Source organism: Mesocricetus auratus, unplaced genomic scaffold (assembly GCF_017639785.1).
Source record: "Mesocricetus auratus isolate SY011 unplaced genomic scaffold, BCM_Maur_2.0 Super-Scaffold_100676, whole genome shotgun sequence".
In the NCBI taxonomy this organism is placed as follows: domain Eukaryota; kingdom Metazoa; phylum Chordata; class Mammalia; order Rodentia; family Cricetidae; genus Mesocricetus; species Mesocricetus auratus.
The window spans coordinates 67,050,439-67,070,623 of NW_024429266.1; positions in this window are offsets into that span (position 1 = coordinate 67,050,439).

The window sequence follows — 20,185 nt, forward strand, 5'->3', positions numbered from 1 at the left end:
TCTCAGAGTAAAGGGTTGGGAAAAGATCTTCCAATCAAACGGTCCCAAGAAACAAGCTGGTGTAGCAATCCTAATATCTAACAAATTAGACTTCAAATTAAAATCAATCAAAAGAGATGAAGAAGGACACTTAATATTCATCAAAGGAAAAGTACATCAAGACGAAGTCTCAATTTTAAACATCTATGCCCCAAATACAAAGGCACCTACATTCGTGAAAGAAACATTACTAAAGCTCAAAATGCACATAAATTCTCACACACTAATAGTAGGAGACTTCAACACTCTGCTCTCACTGCTAGACAGGACCTCCAGACAGAAACTTAACAAAGAAACAAAAGAAATAATAGAAGTTATGACCCAACTGGGTTTAACAGACATCTATAGAACATTCCACCCAAATACAAAGGAATATACCTTCTTCTCGGCACCACATGGAACCTTCTCTAAAATTGACCACATAATAGGAAACATAGCAAACCTCCACAGATACAAAAAAATTGGAATAACCCCCTGTATCTTATCAGACCACCATGCATTAACATTAGAATTCAACAATAACACAAATCTCAGAAACCCTACAAACTCATGGAGATTGAACAATGCACAATTGCACCATCCCTGGGTAAAGGAACAAATAAAAAAAGAAATTAAAGACTTCCTCGATTTCAATGAGAATGAAGACACAACATACACAAACTTATGGGACACTTTGAAAGCAGTGCTGAGAGGAAAGTTTATAGCACTAAGTGCCCACATGAAAAAACTGGAGAACAGTCATACTAGAGAATTAATAGCGCAGCTGAATGTTCTAGAACAAAAAGAAGCAAACTCCCCCAGGAGGAGCAGACGCCAGGAAATAATCAAATTGAGGGCTGAAATCAGTCAAGTAGAAACCAGGAAAACACTGAAAAGAATCAATGAAACAAAGAGTTGGTTTTTTGAGAAAATCAACAAAATAGACAAACCTCTGTCCAAACTAACCAAAAGACAGAGAGAGAGCATGCTAATTAACAAAATCAGGGATGAAAAAGGGGACATAACAACGGACTCTGAGGAAATCCAGAGAATCCTCAGGGCATACTTTGAAAATCTGTACTCCACAAAATTTGAAAATTTAAAGGAAATGGACAATTTCCTGGATAGATATCACTTGCCAAAACTAAATCCAGAACAGATAAACAATCTAAACAGACCTATAACCCCTAATGAAATAGAAGCAGTCATCAAAAGTCTCCCAAACAAAAAAAAAGCCCAGGCCCAGATGGCTTCAGTGCAGAATTCTACCAGAAATTCAAAGAAGAGCTAATTCCAATACTCCTCAAAGTATTCCACATAATAGAAGCAGGAGGCTCACTGCCAAACTCTTTCTACCAGGCTACAATTACCTTGATACCCAAGCCACACAAAGACACAACTAAGAAAGAGAACTATAGACCAATTTCCCTCATGAACATCGATGCAAAAATACTCAATAAAATACTCGCAAACCGGATTCAAGAACACATCAGAAAAATCATCCACCATGATCAAGTAGGCTTCATCCCAGGAAATCAGGGATGGTTAAACATTAGAAAATCTATCAATGTAATCCAACATATTAACAAACTGCGAAAGAAAAACCACATGATCATCTCACTAGATGCTGAAAAATCCTTTGAAAAAATCCAGCACCCCTTCATGATAAAGGTCCTAGAGAGATCAGGGATAACAGGAACGTACCTGAATATAATAAAAGCAATATACAGTAAACCAACAGCTAACATCAAACTAAATGGAAAGAAACTCAAAGCAATTCCTCTAAAATCAGGAACAAGACAAGGCTGTCCACTCTCTCCATATCTCTTCAATATTGTACTTGAAGTTCTAGCTACAGCAATAAGACAACAAATGGAGATAAAGGGGATACAAATAGGAAAAGAAGAAGTGAAACTTTCAGTATTTGCAGATGATATGATAGTTTACATAAGTGACCCAAAACACACCGCAAGGTTACACCTAGAGCTGATAAACACCTTTAGCAATGTGGCAGGATACAAGGTAAACTCAAAAAAAATAAGTGGCCCTATTATACACAGATGATGAAGTGACTGAGAAAGAAATCAGAGAAACATCACCCTTTACAATAGCGAAAAACAGCATCAAATATATGGGGATAATGTTAACCAAGGAAGTGAAAGACCTGTATATCAAGAACTTTGTGTCTTTAAAGAAAGAAATAAAAGAAGATACCAGAAAATGGAAAGATCTCCCATGCCCTTGGATTGGTAGGATCAACATAATAAAAATGGCAATCTTGCCAAAAGCAGTCTACAGATTCAATGCAATCCCTATCAAAATTCCATCACAATTCTTCAAGGACCTGGAAAGAACATTAATCAACTTTTATGGAAAAACAAAAGGCCCAGGATAGCCAAAACAACCCTATACAATAAAGGAACTTCAGGAGGCATCACCATACCAGACTTCAAGCTCTATTATAGAGCTATAGTCCTGAAAACAGCTTGGTATTGGCACAAAAATAGGCAGGTAGATCAATGGAACCGAATCGAAAGCCCTAATTTTAACCCACACACCTATGAACACTTGATTTTTGACAAAGTAGCTAAAACTGTAGAATGGAAAAAAGAAAGCATCTTCAACAAATGGTGCTGGCAAAACTGGGTACTGGTATGCAGAAGACTGCAGATAGATCCAAGTTTATCACCTCGTACAAAACTTAAGTCCAAATGGATCAAAGATCTCAACATAAATCCAGCCACACTGAAACTTTTAGAAGAGAAAGTGGGAGATACTCTTCAACGAGTTGGTACCGGAGACCACTTCCTAAATATAACACCAGTGGCACAGGCACTGAGATCGACAATTAACAAATAGGACCTTCTGAAACTAAAAAGCTTCTGTTAGGCAAAGGACACAGTCAAAAAGACAAAAAGGCAGGCAACAGAATGGGAAAAGATATTCACTAACCCTACATCTGACAGAGGGCTAATCTCCAAAATTTACAAAGAACTCAAGAAACAAGTCTCCAAAACACCAAAGGATCCAATTAAAAGGTGGGGTACAGAACTAAATAGAGAATTCTCAATAGAGGAGGCTAAAATGGCCAAGAGACACTTAAGAAAGTGCTCAACATCCTTAGCCATCAGGGAAATGCAAATCAAAACAACTCTGAGGTACCATTTTACTCCTGTCAGAATGGCTAAAATCAAAAACATGGAAGACAATTTATGCTGGAGAGGATGTAGAGAGAGGGGAACACTCCTCCACTGCTGGTGGGAGTGCCGACTCATACAGCCTCTTTGGAAATCAGTATGGAGATTCCTCAGGAAAATGGAAAATAATCTACCACTAGACCCAGCAATTCCACTCTTAGGCATATATCCAAAGGAGGCAAATTCATACAACAAGGGCATCTGCTCCACTATGTTCATAGCAGCATTATTTGTAATAGCCAGAACCTGGAAGCAACCTAGATGCCCCTCAACTGAAGAGTGGATAGAGAAAATGTGGTACATTTACACAATGGAGTACTACTCAGCAGAAAAGACAATGGAATCTTGAAATTCGCAGGTAAATGGATAGCACTGGAAGAAACCATCCTGAGTGAGGTAACCCAGTCACAAAAAGACAAACATGGTATGCACTCACTCATATATGGATGTTAGACATGAATCCGGATAGTGCTAGTTTGCACTTCCACTGATAGAGAGTCTGGGAAACAGGAAAGAACCTAAAAGATATGCATATATGCATAGTACCCAAGAGAAGAGGATTCAGACAAGATCCTCTGAATGGATGGGGAACACGGCGAGGGTGGGGGGGGAGCAGGACCTGGGAAGAAGAGAGGGGGTGAAGAGGAAGAGAGTTGGTCATGGGGGAACAGGAAGTTGAGGGGGTGGGGGTAGAATAGGGGGAAGAGGGAATCATAGGATAGAATACAGATCAGGCACCAGAGCGACCTCGAGTGATCTAAAGGGATAACACCAATTGGCAAGCTAAGCAATAGTGGAAAGACCACCTCGATGCCCATTCCTGATAATGAACTTGATGTCTATAACCATCCAGGAGCCTTCATCCTGTGACTGATGGAAGCAGAGGCAAACACACAATTAATCACTGAACTGAACCCAAGGAACCCAGTGACAGAGAGAGAGGAGTGATGAGCAAATTGGCAAAGAATGGGCTGGCAAAACCAGCAGAGACAGCTGATCTGAACAGGGGAGAGCTCTTGGACCCCAGAGCGACAGTGGGGAGGCCAGGATGGGACTGATCTGGACCCCCCAAATGTGAGTGTCAGCAAGAAGGCCTGGGCAACCTATGGGGCCCTGAGCTGTGGATCACTGTCTATCCCTGGAATACAAACAGTCATCATGTGCCTATAGCACAAAGAGGGATGCTCTCTCAGCCTGGACTCTTAGGGGAGTGCCTGGACCCTACCCAGAGTGAAATGACAGACTCTAGATATCCCTTATGTGGAAGGATTTGGCAATAGGTTGGGAGGGTGGGGGGGAAGGGGAGTGCGGGAGGAGGGGTGGGAGAGGGAACTGGGATTGACATGTAAAACAAACTATTTAAAATTAAAATAAAAAATGATAAAAAAATAAAACCATGGTTTGAAATGCTACAGATATTGTTATTCTATGGTAGTTCTTTTCTTTCCTAAAATAGTATGAAGAATTATGAATGACTAATTCAAGCTCTATAATTCATAGCTTAAATATATATGTATATATAACATTTGAGGTTTTAGTCAGTACATGATGTTTTTTTTAGATTTTTTTATTTATTTTTCAGTTTAAATTTGGATAAGAAACAATGTTGCTTCACAAGTCAGTTCCAGGTCTCTCTCCCTTTCCCTCCCCTCCTCCCGTGCCCTACCCCCAACCCCCATTATCCCCTCATTTCCCCAGGGAGGGTGAGGCCCTCCATGGGGGTGTCCATAGTCTGTCATTTCATATAGGGCAGGGCCTAGACCCTTCCCCAAGAGTTCAGGGTGAGAGTGCACCTCACATTGTTGGATGGGAGTCCAAAGTCCGTGTGTATACTTGGGATGGGTACTGATCTGCTCCCCAAGGCCCAATAGATTACCTAGGCCTCCTCACTGACACCCACATTCAAGGGGTCTTTATCAGTCCCATGCTGGATTCCCAGGCTGATGCCTGGGATTCAAGAGTTAACTTTTGTCAGGTCAGCTGTACATGACTTTTAAATTTAAAAAAATACTATCAGAAAGCCTGAGATTTCTTTGTTTTTAAATTTCTCTTCAAGGGCTGGAGAAATGGCTAATAAGTACTTTCTAATCTTCAAGAGGACCTGGGTTCAATTGCCAGATCCCTCAAAAGGTGTTTCACATGTAACTTCAGTTCCAGAAGATCTGATGCCCTGTTTTGGCCTCTGCAGGCAATTTTTATATATAGGGTACACACACTAAATAAATAAACAAACAAACAGATAGATAAATGAATAAATAAACAAATGCAAATTTTTAAATAAATAATATTTCTCTTCAATATATCTATTCATGTATTTTTTCAGAACATAAATATCTACTTGAAGATTAAGCCTGGGCATGGTGGCAGATGCCTGTCATCCTAGAAATAGGACACTTATGCAGGAGGCTAATGAGTTTGAGGCCAGTCTGGGCCATGTTTGAAAACCTTGTCTCAAAGCACAAAGCAAAAGAAAATTCATATGAATACAGGTAAAATAGAAGTCATCATAGGTGATCCTAGCCTCTGCATTATGTATAAGTGCTTTTTACCCACAGTCTGAGCTGCCAGCACCATTCAGTTCCCACACCTCTAAAGGATTTGGAGTTCAAAACCAAGGTAGCATTGATGTCTAGTAGAACCTGCTTTCTGGCCCATGGCAATTCACAGGTTGAAAGTGGTGAAAAATATCTCATTCCTGCTTTATATAGGCCTGGATGCTATCCTTGAACATGCCACTATCACGACTAAATAACCTCATAGTCACCAGGGGGATTGAAGAATCAAATCCTAAGGATTTGGGATATGAGGCACACATACTCAGAAACTACTAAGTAGGGTAATGTATGGCTACAAAAAAATGATCAAAGTAACATTATTTAGAGCGCCATCATTCAGGGGACATATTAACACGGACGAGTGGTTCTGGTGTATGTATGAGTAAGTAAGAATTTAAGTTGAGAACCTTAAATTTCATAAGTACTGATGAAATTTTTAGAACAGGTTGATGAGTTATCAGTTTTCAAAACAACTATGAATACATAGACATAAAGTGACATTTAAATGGTACAACAGTAGAAGCATAAATTTTCTGTTCAACTTAGAATTCTAAACAGTCTGTGCTACAGATAACATGTTATGACTATAGCCACTTCAGTTAGACATCAGACTGGATGAAACAGAAAAAGAGTTCATGTGTGCATTTTGCCAACAAGGGCCAGTCTTTCAAAGCCATTATAACTAGTATGAGCAGTTAGTGCTGAGTTAGGTGCATTAAAACACATATGACTAAGTGGGCTCAAGATCTAACACTAATGCACCAACTGACTTAGTGGAGCCCATTCTATACGGAGAGGTACCTTGCCCAGCCTCGACACAGGGGCGTGGGAGTAGAGAGGTGCCTTGGTCCTGCCTCAACTAGATGATGTGCCAAAATTAGTGAACTTCCTAGGGGAGGCCTTACCCTCTCTGTGGAGCAGATGGGAGCAGGGGACGAGTTGGGGGAGCAGAAGAAAAGGGAGGGGGAGCTGGGATTAGAATGTAAAAAATAAATTAATAAAAACACATATGCCTATCCTTTTGGAAACAGTGAGCCTAGAATGAAATGAGATTTGAGCAATGAGAGAGTTGAGCCTGGCACAGTTTAAGATGTCCATAAATCATTTATCAGCCAGCACTTGTCACTATCCTCTCGGGTCACAAACCACATTTTCTGAAGACTAGAGGATGTGTGGGCAAGGGAGAAGAGATACAGAAAATTAATTCAAGAAGAATATGATCGTAAGTTTCCAGGTATTTCTAATATCCCAGTCATACCATATACAGATATCTCTATGCTCCACCTAAGACCTCAAATCCAGAATGCTCAGAGTGAGTCAGATGGGTCAGATGCCTTCTGCACTATTTCCTTTCACTCATGCTCATCTATGGCCATGAATACATGAGAAGCAGAATGTTGCCAAGCACATTCGTCTATGACAGGCAATTTCAGGGTCTGTATTATGCACAGAAATCTGTAGTGGGGGGCTACAGGGATGACTCAGGCAGTGAGGCAACCACTACACAAATTTGATGACTTGAGTTCCATCACCTAGCACCACATGAAAACCTGTGTTCAGTACCACATGCCTGGAGTCTTCTGGTCTATCAATAGAGGAAGACAGTAGATCTCCAACACACACACACACACACACACACACACACACACACACACACCTGCATATACACAAACACATGCAACTAAACTAAAATAAGATAAATTTTTGGAAAGAAAAAGAAGCTCAAGTCAGTAGAGAAGACATACTTGTTTACTGATTTTCTCTACCCACAAGTGTGGTCACTGCTTTTTAATTATTACAGTTTCTCTCCTGATAATAGCATCAAGCTTAATGGTGAGCAAGAAAATAGAGCTTGGCAGAATTTTGCACCAAAGCCTGGTAGAGAACGAGGGTTAAAATACATGACGGACTGCAGAAGTCATGGCCTCCTTGGGACCTCAGTCTCCTGATCTGTGTAGGAAAAGAGGTGTCCAGATGAAAATTGGGAAAATGTGATTGCAAGGTGCGGAAATCCTCCAGAGGCTGTTTTTAAATGTTCATCTCTCCTGGACTTGAGATCCTGCCCTAACTAAGATATACATTTCAGGAAAGAAGGTGAGTAGTCTTTCAAGATAAATAAATCGGTCTCAAATGACCAATTACTCTAGAAGTGTCCAGCTTTGAGCAATGCACTGAGAATATAGAATACTTCCTACACACCCTTACATAGTCACCAGTAGTCTCATTGCCCTCTCCCCTAACTAAAATAAAAAGGAAACTTCCATGGTGTTTTCCCTTTTGTTGCAGGACTAAAACTGATACTCAACTTCCTAGACCAGCACTATTTCTATCTAGTGACTCTCTAGATTTTCAGATGTAGGGCTGAAGAGATGACTCAGCAGTTAAAAGTACTTGCTGCTTTTCTACAGGACCAGCATTCTGTTTATACCACCACACCCAGCAGTTCACAACCAACTGTAAGTCCAGCTCTGGGAAATCCAGACACCCTCTTCTGGCATCCTCAGGCACTTGTACACACAAACACACACACACACACACACACACACACACACATCTACATATAAACATAAACACACAATGCACATGAGTACAAGTTTTGCATAAGCATAAAATAAAAATAAAAGACAAGGCATATGTGTGAAAGGTAAAATACATCTACATTAATAAGCCTATATTTGTAATTAGTAAATGCCACACTTTTCTTTAAAAATTTTAAAATCCTATGCTAACTGCAGATTCATTGTGATGGTAAGAGATCAATGGAAAAATCTACTTCAGGGGCAAAGAATCTTCTAGATCATATTGTATAGCAATGAGGATGATCCTTGTACTTGCTCTACAGTGTTAACTGCTCTCTATCCATTAATCAGTTGGAAAGTGAATGCTAATGAGAGACGAAAAGAGATGTCAATATTCATGACACTGTAGGAATCACAGATGTTTGAAATGTGGTTTATGCCACTGTCTAGTGGGAGCTATAAAAGGCTGTGTACCAGGGAAGGACAGTTTGTTCCCGAATATAAGCATGGTGACAAGTTCTGTGAGAAGACAGAGCTCCCAGAATTTCATGCTTGTTAACTCTTCCAACTCTCAAGTGTCACTTTCTGTGACTCAGCCATGAAAGATGAGAGTCTGTCTGCATCCAAATGCTATCAGAAGTGGAAAGGCACACTGCCTACCATCCACAGGGTTCATTGGAAGCCTCGGGAAGAGCACAGCAGGCAAGCAACCACTGCTGGAGTTGCAGAACCACCGCCAGTTGCCATTGTTTGTGACAAATTTCAATTGCTTCATTTAATGAGATGGAAAACAGCACACTGTTCGCACCACAAAGCTATGAAGATGCTCAGACAGGAAATGTTCTGTGCACCCTGGTTAAATGTGTCTAAGAGGCACCTCCAGTGACAGCTTCAATGAGATCTACAATAATCTGGGAGACTGACCCCTCAGCATGCCACTAAGGGTTAGCTGGGGTAGGAACACCCATCCTGAATGTAGGTGGCACCATCCTACAGGCTGTGGTCAGATCTGAATAAAAAGGAGAAAGTGAGCTGAACTTGTCTCTCTCTGCTTCTCAACTACAGATACAATGTGGTCAGCCACCTTGGGCTGCTGAAATACCCCTGCCAAGATAGGTCATATCTTCAACTGTTAGTCAAAACAAACCCCTTCTCCCTTAAGTTGCTTTTTGTTGGAGTATCTTATTATAACAAATAGAACGGCATCAAATTTCACAACGCAGTTTTCCATGATTAGAAGTAAGAAGTAAGGGATAAAATATTTGTATATTCAGTCCTTATGGTAGGACAGAAAGGCTAAGATACAGACCATGTTCTAGAGAAGAGGATGTGGTATTATGCCAGTTATGATACTTAGTGCCTTAACCTTTGTGATGGTTTACATTTTTGTAACACTACTTCCCTTTTGTTTCCTTTTTTAAAGGAGAATTGTAATCAGACACTTTATTTAGAGAATTGAACATAATAATCATAGTGGAAAAAATGTGAACCAATGATATTTTGAAACACTTTGGGTACAAGGTGACCTGCTGCCTCACTAAAACACAGTCTCTATTGATGTTTGCCTCTTAGCAACGAATGTGAGAACTGAACTTGAATGGGAAACTAACTATCCAGTCTTTCTCTGTGAGCTGTGTGATCCTAGGCAGGTCCTTGTGCCTTGAAACACACTTCACATTACCTGTCAAATGGATACATTTGTCTCTTTGCACTACCTACCCCAGAAATTGGTGTGAATGGTAAAGAAAGATAATTGCTTCCAATGAGTTTTGATTAAAATCAACCAGGCTAAGCAGAATGTAGATCAAGTGTACATTTATTTTGTGAATGTTTGCCAAGTACCTAGGTTATAGTTTCTATTCAAGACATTCTGTGATTAATTCTTTCCTTCTCAGAGTCATACTCTTGCATCTCCATGGAAAAGAAAACATAAATAGATTATAAAAGATAAACTATCAGGTAGTGATAAATAATAAAAAGCAATAGGCAAGAAAAGGAAATAGTTCCATGCCCTTCTGTGCAAATTTCCAATGAAGATTCACCTGCCAGAGTGCATTCTTTATATTGAGGTCTTCTGTAACTACATCTGAAAAGCCTTCATGCTTATGGACTATGCACATACACACTACGTAATACTCAATCCAGGGAAAACATGTGGCCGGAGGAAATGGCTCAGTAGGTACAGTCCCTGCCATGAAAACATGAGGACTTGTTTTCTCCTCCCTATCACCCTTGTAAGAACGACAGGTACAGCAGCACAAACCAAGAATGCCAGCACTGAGAAGACAGTGACCACTGGGGCTTCCTGACCAGCCAAATTTTGAGCTCCAGGTACAGGGGAAAACACTGCTTCAAACAAACTGAAGAGCAATTGAAGAGACAAAACAAGGGTGTCTGCTCTTTGCACACAAGCACATGTGCATAAACACAAAATGTACACACAAAGGATATTAATTTCCTCTAAATCCTTATCCTTTCTATACAGTGAAAAATCCCAAGTCTTTCAACTTTCATAAAATAAGCAATATGTCATCATTGTCTACAGTCACCCTACTGTAAAACTTTCATAAAACAAACAATATACCAACAATGTCTACAGTCACCCTATTGTGAAATGGCATGTAGTATCTTCTGTGTCTACTTAAAATTTGGTCCTGGGTGTGCTTCCAGAGCAAAGGCTACAGAAAAGATGATGGCCCTGGTGCAGGTCTTGCTCTGCTCATAAAGTTCTGTTTTGCAGCTCTGCTAATACTGTGCCATGGTTCTTGATGTGACTTATGGTGCCGTGCACCTAAAACTGTGAGCAGAGGAAACAAGGGCAGTAGCAGAGGGAAAGGTGAGGCTGGATGAGCTGAAACTGATTAGACAGAATGGCAGGAACTCCAGATGACTGCATATCAAAATGAGGTGTCAGTGAGCTTGACTTTCTCTAGCCCCCAAGCATAAATGAAGCTTTGTTGTTGTAGGAAAAGAATTGGTCCCCATTAGGCAACTTTACCCCACTTTTCCTCCCCTTACTCTAAGGACTGCTGTATTGAGCATTAATGCTTGAGAGACGGGATACATGGAATATCTTACTCAGAAAAATTAATAATTAAAGCAGCACTAAGAGTAGAAATGACTTTTCCTGGTCTTGCAGGTGCAAGACCATAGTGAGTTCACAGAGCAAAGAGTAGAGAAATCACAGCATGACACTGGAAAGGCTGCCAGGGTACAACATGATTGGAGCCATCATGGCTTACAAATGTGGTGTTAAGCCATCAGAAGACTGTGAGCAACAGTGAGCCTCATCTTCTTGTTCCTTATTTAAATTGATTCATTTGACTCACAATATAATAAGCAAGAATGGAAAGGAAGAAGTGACTGGCAGTTAGAAAAGCGAGACAGAAGTACAGACTCAGGAGATGGACTGTAGGTAGGGTCTAATGACATTATTTTGGATAGACCTTTCGCCATTTGAGTGACTCATCTACCATGTAGGAGTATGAAGGACGGGCACAGTTGGTAAAGTGCCCAACTATATGAACTTGAGTTTAGATCCTAAGCACCCACACAGAGATCAGGGCATGAAGGTACATGCCTATAACCCTCGTGTTGCATAGGAGAATTCCTTAGGCTTTAATCAAATGGGTGACTTCCAGGTTCAGGATGACTTTGTCTCAAGAAAAGGGGCAGCAAAATCAAGGAAGACATCCAACCTCAACCTCTGGTCTCCATACACAAAATATGTGTGTGCATCCATATGTACATATAAAAATATTAACGGATAGTGAGCTTCTCAGTCACTGTGTTCTTCTGGCCTGGTAGATGCTTCAGTCTGCACAGGATTTTTAACTAAACCTAAGGCATCTCTGGGGAGGACCAAAGAAGAAATGACAACATAACTGATCACCTAGAATCTTGACCTTGCCTGCCCTCTGCATGGTTTGTTTGCTGTTTGATAATAAATGAAGGAAAACAGTATGATCTTTAATTTAAATGAACACTTACTAAAAGATATTTTCTTAATAAAAGGCACTAATGAAGAAATTAGAATAATATAAGATGCTAAAGAGGGTTATAAAATACATATTGCATGGTAGAAAAGGAAATTGACCAGAGAAGTGTAGTGAAGACTCATTAGCATAATAAAGGCCAGATTGCCATTAGAAGTGATTATTGAACAATGCACTAGTTAGGATGATGAAACGCTCTTTGTACATTTCTACACAGGGTCACAGTGGTTGTGTAGCTGGATTTACCCACATTGGTTTTTTTCTAGGAGCTGTATCATAAAATACAGGGAACTGCAGAGACATGGATTTTAAATTAGATATGAAGGCATCAGAGGGCTGGCATGGCTCAGTGGGTATAAGTATCTGTTGCCAAACCTGACCTCCTGAGTTCAATTCCAGGGACCCCAATAGTAGAAAGAGAAAACCAATTCCTGCCAGTTTTTCTGTAACCTCCACACATGCACTGTGATACATATACATAAATAATAATTGTTAATTTATATTTTATATTTTAATTTAAATTAGGAACAAGCTTGCTTCACATGTCAATCCCAGCACCCTCTCCCTCTCCCTCCTTCCCCACCCTCCTCCACCAGTCCTCTCAACCTCCCCACCCAATTGCCACTCCGTTCCCCAGGGAGGGTGAGACCCTCCATCGGGGATTTCCAGAGTCTGTAATTTCATTCAGGGCAGTGCCTAAGCCCTCCCCCAACAGTCCAGGCTAAGAGAACATCCCTCATTGTGGGGTGGGTACCCATAGTCCCTTTGTATGCCAGGGATAAATAGTTTGCCTAGGCCTCCTCACTGACACCCACATTCAGGGGGTCTGGATCAGTCCCACGCTGGCCTCTCAGCCATCAGTCTGGGGTCCAAGATCTCCCCCTTGTTCAGGTCAACTGTTTCTGTGGGTTAAACCAGCCCAGTCTTAACCCCTTTGCTCATCAGTTCTCCCTCTCTATCGCTGAGTTCCAGGAGTTCAGTTCAGTGTTTAGCTATGGATGTCTACCTCTGCTTCCATCAGTCACTGGGTGAAGTTTCTGTTTCCCAGACTCTCTGGCAGTGGGCTTGTAGGCTGGCATTCCTCTGATCCATGTCTAAAATTCATATATGAGTGAGTACATACCATGTTTCTCTTTTTGTGACTGGGTTATGTCACTCAGGATGTTTCTTCTAGTGCCGTTCATTTGCCTGTAAATTTCAAGATTTCATTGTTTTTTTATCTGCTGAATAGAATTTAGTTTTTAAATGATCTCTCAATGTGGGAAATGGTATTTATGTTAACATATTAAAGGAACGTTGGCATTTAGACCAAAGGGAATATTCTGGAAAGATGGAGTGTCCAAAGATGGAATATTTGACATTAATGGTACCATTTTGGTTAATTGTCTAGGTTTTGTATATGCCCCAGGAGATGAATGTCTATATATAGACCCCTCAGTTTAAAAAAGGAAGAAATTCAGCAAGTATTTGGAGACAGTCATTGACTCTAAAAGGAAAAATCATGGAAACCTTGAACCAATTCTTTGTGAAGTTTTCCCCGTTAACTATGTTAAGTTTGGGGTGTCTACAATGTTTTCTCTGAAATATAGTTTGGACAAAATTAATTTTCTGTGGTGTTCATAGATGTTCGGTGTTGTCTTGGATCTTTCTGAAAACTTGAATACATGTGGGGAGACAGGGAACTGGATGATAGCATAATTGGTAAAGTGTCACTGCCAAGTATGGTGGCACTCACCTGTAACCACAGCAATGGGGGAAACAGAGACAGGTGGATCTCTAAAGCTCGAGGTCAAAAATCCTCACAAAATCAATAAAACTTCAGGTTGAAGGAGAGGCCTTGTCTCAAAACATAAAAGTGGGAAGTAACTGTGACCTTTGTTCTGTACAGGCACTTACACATATACACATGTATAGCACACCCACACTAACACATACACCACACACACACACACACACACACACACACACACACACACACACACAAAACATACTGAATACAACTTAAGAAAATGCATAGAAGCCTGCCCAAAACTTTATTTGTAATAACCATAACCTGGAAAAAAACTTAGATGTCCCTCAGCTAAAGAATGGATAAAGAAATGGTGGTGCATTTACACAATGAAGTATTACTCAGCATTTAACAACAATGACTTCAGAAAATATGAATTAGAAAAAAATATTGTGTGAAATAACCCAGACCCAGAAAGACAAATATGGTATGTACTCACTCACAAGTGGATATTAGCTGTAAAATAAAGGATAACTGTGCTACAATTCACAGACCCAGAGAGACTAGGTAACAACAAGGGTTCAAGGTGGTTGAGGTCACCTGGATGGCCCTGGGAAGGGGAAATTGGAGAGATTTTATGAGTGGGCTGTGGGTGGGTATTGGTACAGGTTGGGGAAGAGAATGGAGGAGGAGAATACTGAAAGAGACTACAGGGAATGGGGGTGCATTTCAGGGTCAGGTAAAAACCTAGTGTGAGGAAATCTCCCAGGAATCTACAATGATGACCCTAGATAAGACTCCTAGCAATAGCAGATGCATAGCCTGAACTATTCAACTCCTGTGACTTCTAGTGTAGTGAGTGGGAAATCAACACAGTCGCATGAATTTAACCTACTGTCTGTCTTGTCTATGGGACTACTGAGGTAAGAGTGACTAGAGATTGAGGCAGTGGTCAACCAATGACTGGTCTAGCCTAAAACCCATGTCTGGAGAGTAAGCTCACCTCTGACACTGGCTTCAGCACCAGGACCCACGAACTTGATGATCCAGAGACCTAGGATAGAGCCAAACACAACTGGAGGGAAAATTTTTCAGTGTAATGATGCCTAACATTACTGTTATACTCATAGATTTGTGACTAGACCAACTGTCATCAGAGAGGTTTCATTCAGCAACTGATGGAAACAGATGCAGACCCACAGTCAAACATTAGGTGGAGCTCAAGGAATCCTAAGTCAGAGGGGGATAAAGGATTGTAGGAACCAGAGGGGTCAAGGACACCACAAGAAAATCCACATAATCAACTAACATGGGCTCAAAGGGATGCAGAGACTGAACTGACAACCAGGGAGCCTTCATGAAACTGACTTAGTCACTCCTGCATATATGTTACAGTTGTGTAGCTTAGTCCTCTTGTGGGTCTTCTAACAGTGGGAGCAGGGGCTGTCTCTGATTCTCTTTCTAGCTTTTGGGACCCTACTCCTCATACTGGGTCACCTTGCCCAGCATTCATACATGAGGAAGTTCTGAGTCGTACTGCAACTTTATATACCTTGTTTTGTTGATACCCATGGGAGACCTGCCTAAAGTAAGAAATTTCATATTTTAGGTAAATATATATCAGCACAGAATATAGGAGTCCATGATTATAAGATATAATATTGTGTAGCAATACACACTAGAACCCACCAGACTGTCAGCAATAAGACTCACTCTCTTCAAATCATCACCTTGGCAAGTTATACTATATATTATAATTTTATTATCTATTCATTTAATATATATTATATATTTACTCATAAGTGGTTTACATTTCTATAGATATTCCTTGAGTTACTTTTGAGGCTTGCTTATCTTTAACATTTTTTTCTCTTGAGCATTTTTTTAGTGAAGTTGAATCACATATTTGAAGCAAGATATGGCTACTATAACCAACCTAAAACAAAGTAGTAGTTGGGCAGGTCAGTGGTGATGGTTTTAAGAAATGGGAGCCATCAAAAAGGAATAGCTCTTTTGAAAAATACATAGACAAGTTGAATTACAATTGTTGTGGTCTAACTCTGAAGGCAATTTGCAAAGCAGTAAGATTCCTGTAGTGAGCCATATTTTCACCATTTAATGAAGTGCCTGAAGAATTACTGTCCTCCGCTATGGAATGTTTGACTTGAGGATGTTTGCTTCTGAACACAAAGAAGACCAGGGATTATAGATTCTTGATGCTCAGCATTCAGTTCCCCTATTTCATGGTTATGAGGTCTTCTCACACATGTTTTAAAGCATTTTATTCTTTAGCCAAATTAAAAATAGTATGGTTGATACAATGCTGAAGCAATAGCCAAATGTTCTAGAGAAATCTGGCTCACCTTGTGAATTAGTCTTATTGCATGGCATGCCAAAAACAGCATAGAAATCTCAGTGTAGTAAAAGCATCTGCCCAGGTCCTTTCTTCCTCAAAATAAGACATTTCAAGGACATCTCCCACTAGCTATGGCTGGTTCATTTTATGACTCTCTGTTCTTGCAAACAAAGATGCTGAAAGATGGCCACCTTTGTGGCGTGGGTAGTGGGAGCCCTGGATTCATTAGTGATGAAAACATACCCAGTGAGGGTCCTGATGTTCCTGATGTTATTTTTAACATCCTGTGTTCTTATACCTGTGGTTCTCAGTAACACCATTATCCAAAATGTTTTTTAGAAGTTGCCTTAACTGAAAGTTGGGCTTCCAAAACATCAGGGGTTCTTGCTCTTTGCTGTCCTATGGGTCATCAAGCAAACGCTCCTTTGCAACTCCTCTCATGTGCAGTTTCTATCGGGCAAGTAAGACTGTCCCCCTCCTCTGTTTCCCTGTCCCTGTTACGCTTCTCTATAAAAGAGATGAAAGTGTCTCGAATGTATTACATCTATCTAAAGTCCTGTTATTAATACAAAAATCACATACACTCAGTCAAGAGAGGCTTTTTCCCCTATACTCACATCCATGAAATCCTAAGAATTAACTCTTATGTATTAGGTTTTTGTTTTACATTTTTGGAGGAGTTTCTCTTCCTAGCTATTGTTTGTTTTTATTTAGTGAGCTGGAAGCTTGGTAACCTGGACATGGCATATCATGACACTGGCATTGGTGACAATCTGGGCAAACAAAGGCAGAGCAGTCCTAGCTACACAGGAACTCTATAAAATGCCCCCAAGACCAAGGGTTAATTGTGTTCACATTTGGTAGTTATAGTAGTTATAACAAGGCTGGGGCCATAGCACAGTCAGTAAAGTACTTGCCTTGAGAGCATGAGGACCTGAGTTTGAGACCCAGAATCTACACTTTAGAAGCCAGGTGTTGTGGCAGGTTCTTGTAATCCCAACACCAGAAGGTGGATAAAGGAGGATCCCTATGCCTTCTGCCAACCAGCCTAGACTGTTAGCAAGTTTCAGGCCAGGGAAAGACCTTCTCTCAAAAAACAAGGTGGACAGCACTTCCTAAGAATTGACATCAAAGGTTGACTGCTGTTCTCTATATGTACAAGCACATGTAGGCATGCACATACTAGTTAAAAGTTTACTCTCAGATAAAAACTGACCTATTATAGAGAGTGTACTTTTTAATCTATCTTCCCATTTGGTGCTTACAGAATAACTTATAAGTAACAGTATCTTACAAACAAGAGAAACAGAGCACAGACAACAAGATAGTGTCAATCTCCACAGCCCAAGGCTTTCCTCTCTCACTATTCTGTCTCTTTAATGTACCTAATTAATAATGTTATTAACTAATTAATGACAATGAATAATGTGTTTAATGTAACCTATGAATACAGAAATGCCATCCTGAAGATGATGATGAAAACAGGGCAGGCACAAATAGAGTGTAACAGCAAAAGTCTTTTCAAGTCTACCTCTGACAGACTCTATAACCCAGATAGACAATTGGGTAAGTAGATCATAGATAGATGGATGTATGGATAGACTTATGGTAGGTAGGAGATGGAATTACATTACTTGGCAGGACCTAGAATCATCTAGAAGACCAGCCTCGAGGCATGTCCATGAAACCTAGAAGGTTTCTAGATTGTGTGAACTGAGGCATGAAAACCCACCCTAAATACAGACGGCAGCATTCCTTTAGACTGCAATACTGAATTTAACAAAAAGGAGAAAGTGCCATCTTTGCTTTAAAAATTCCTGATGTATTTGTTTTTGACATTTGAGTAATATTCCATTATGCAAATGTATCACATTTTCCTTACCCATTCCTCGGCTGAGATGCATCTAGATTCTTTCCAGGTTTGGCTACAAACAGTCAAGAAAGTATCCTTGTGCTGTGATTACACATGCTTTGGTTATATGGCTGAGTGGTATCACTGGGTCTTGAGGTAGGTTGATTCCCAATATTCTGAGAAACTGCCATGTTGATTTCCAAAATGGCTGTACAAGTTCGCACTCCCACCAGCAATGGAGGAGTGTTCCCATTTCTCCACATCCTCTCTAGTATATGCTATCATTTATGTTTTTGATCTTAGCCAATCTGATAGGATGGAAACTCAGAATCATTTTGATTTGCATTTCCCTGATGGCTAAGGATGATGAAACTTTCTTTAAGTGTTTCTCAGCCATTGAGAATTCTCTATTTAGGTTTTAACTGGATTATTTGTTTTGTCCTAAGTTTTTGATGTCTAATTTCTTGGATTCTTTATGTATTTTAGAGACAAGCCCACTGTTGAATGTGGGGTTGGTAAAGATCTTTTCCCTTTCTGAAGGCTGCCAATTTGTATTATTGACTGTGTCCTTTGCCTTACAGAACCTTCTAGTTTCAGGAGTTTCCATTTATTGTCAACTTGAGTGTCTGTACTACTGGTGTTCTATTCAGGAAGTTGATCCTGTACCAATGAGTTAAAGATATTCCCCACTTTCTCTGCTATAAGGTTTAGTGTAACTAGATTTATGCTGAGGTCTTTGACTCACTTGGACATGAGTTTTGTGCAGGATGAAATATGGACCTATTTCCATTCTTCTATATGCCACCATCCAGTTATGCTAGCACAATTTGTTGAAGGTGTTTTTTGTTTTGTTTTTTGTATAGTTTTGGCTTGTCAAAAATCAAGTGTCCATGGTGTTTGTATTTGTTGTCTGGGTCTTCAATTTGATTCCTTGATCAATGTGTTTGTTTTAATGCCAATACCATGCTGTTTTTTATTAATATAACTCTGCAGTATAGCTTGAGATCAGGGATAGTGGTATCTCCAAAAGTTCTCTTATTATACAGGATTGTTTTAGCTATCCTGGGTTTTTTGTTTTTCTATGTGAAATTGAGTATTGTTCTTTCAAGGTCTGTATAGAATTTTTCTGGAATTTTGATTGGGATTCGATTGAATCATGGATTGCTTTTGGCAAGATAGCCATTTTTACTGTGTTAACCCTACTGATCCATGAGCATGGGAGATTTTCCATCTTCTGATATCTTCTCCAATTTCTTTCTTCAAAAGCTTGGAGTTTTTGTCATATAGGTCTTTCACTTGTATCCCTAGGAAGGTAACCCAGACTCACAAAGACAATCATGGTATGTGATCACTCGTAAGTGGATATTAACAATAAAGTTAATATTAACAATAAGTGCTGCAATCTACAGACCAGCAGAGGCTAGGTACCAAGAATGGCCAAAGTGAACAAATGGATCTCCCTGGAAAGGAGAAATAGAAATTATCTTTTGAGTGAACTGGGGGTGGATGGGAATGGGAACTTGAGGGATCAGGTTAGGGGTTAGGCAGAGGGAGAGTACTGAAAGCGATGACTGGAAAGGGGGCCTTAAAGGGTCAGGTAGAAGCTTGATGCAAAGGAAACTCCCAGGAAACTATGAGGATGGTTTCAGCTAAGATACCTGTCAGCAGTATATATGTAGGCTGAAATAACCATTCCCTACTATCCTATTGGTGACTACCCTGGTTGTCGTTGGAGAGCCTTTATCTAGTGACTGACGGAGACAGGTTCAGAGACCCAGAGCCAAACATTGGGCTGAGCTCAGAGAATCCTGCTGAGGAGAGGGAGGAAGCATTGTAATTGCCAGAGGTGTCAGGGACATCACAGGAAAACCAGGCTAATGGGAACTCACAGAATCTGAACCAGCAATAGGGAAGCCTTCATGGGACAGACCTTAGGCCCTCTGCATATATTAGATAGTTGTGTA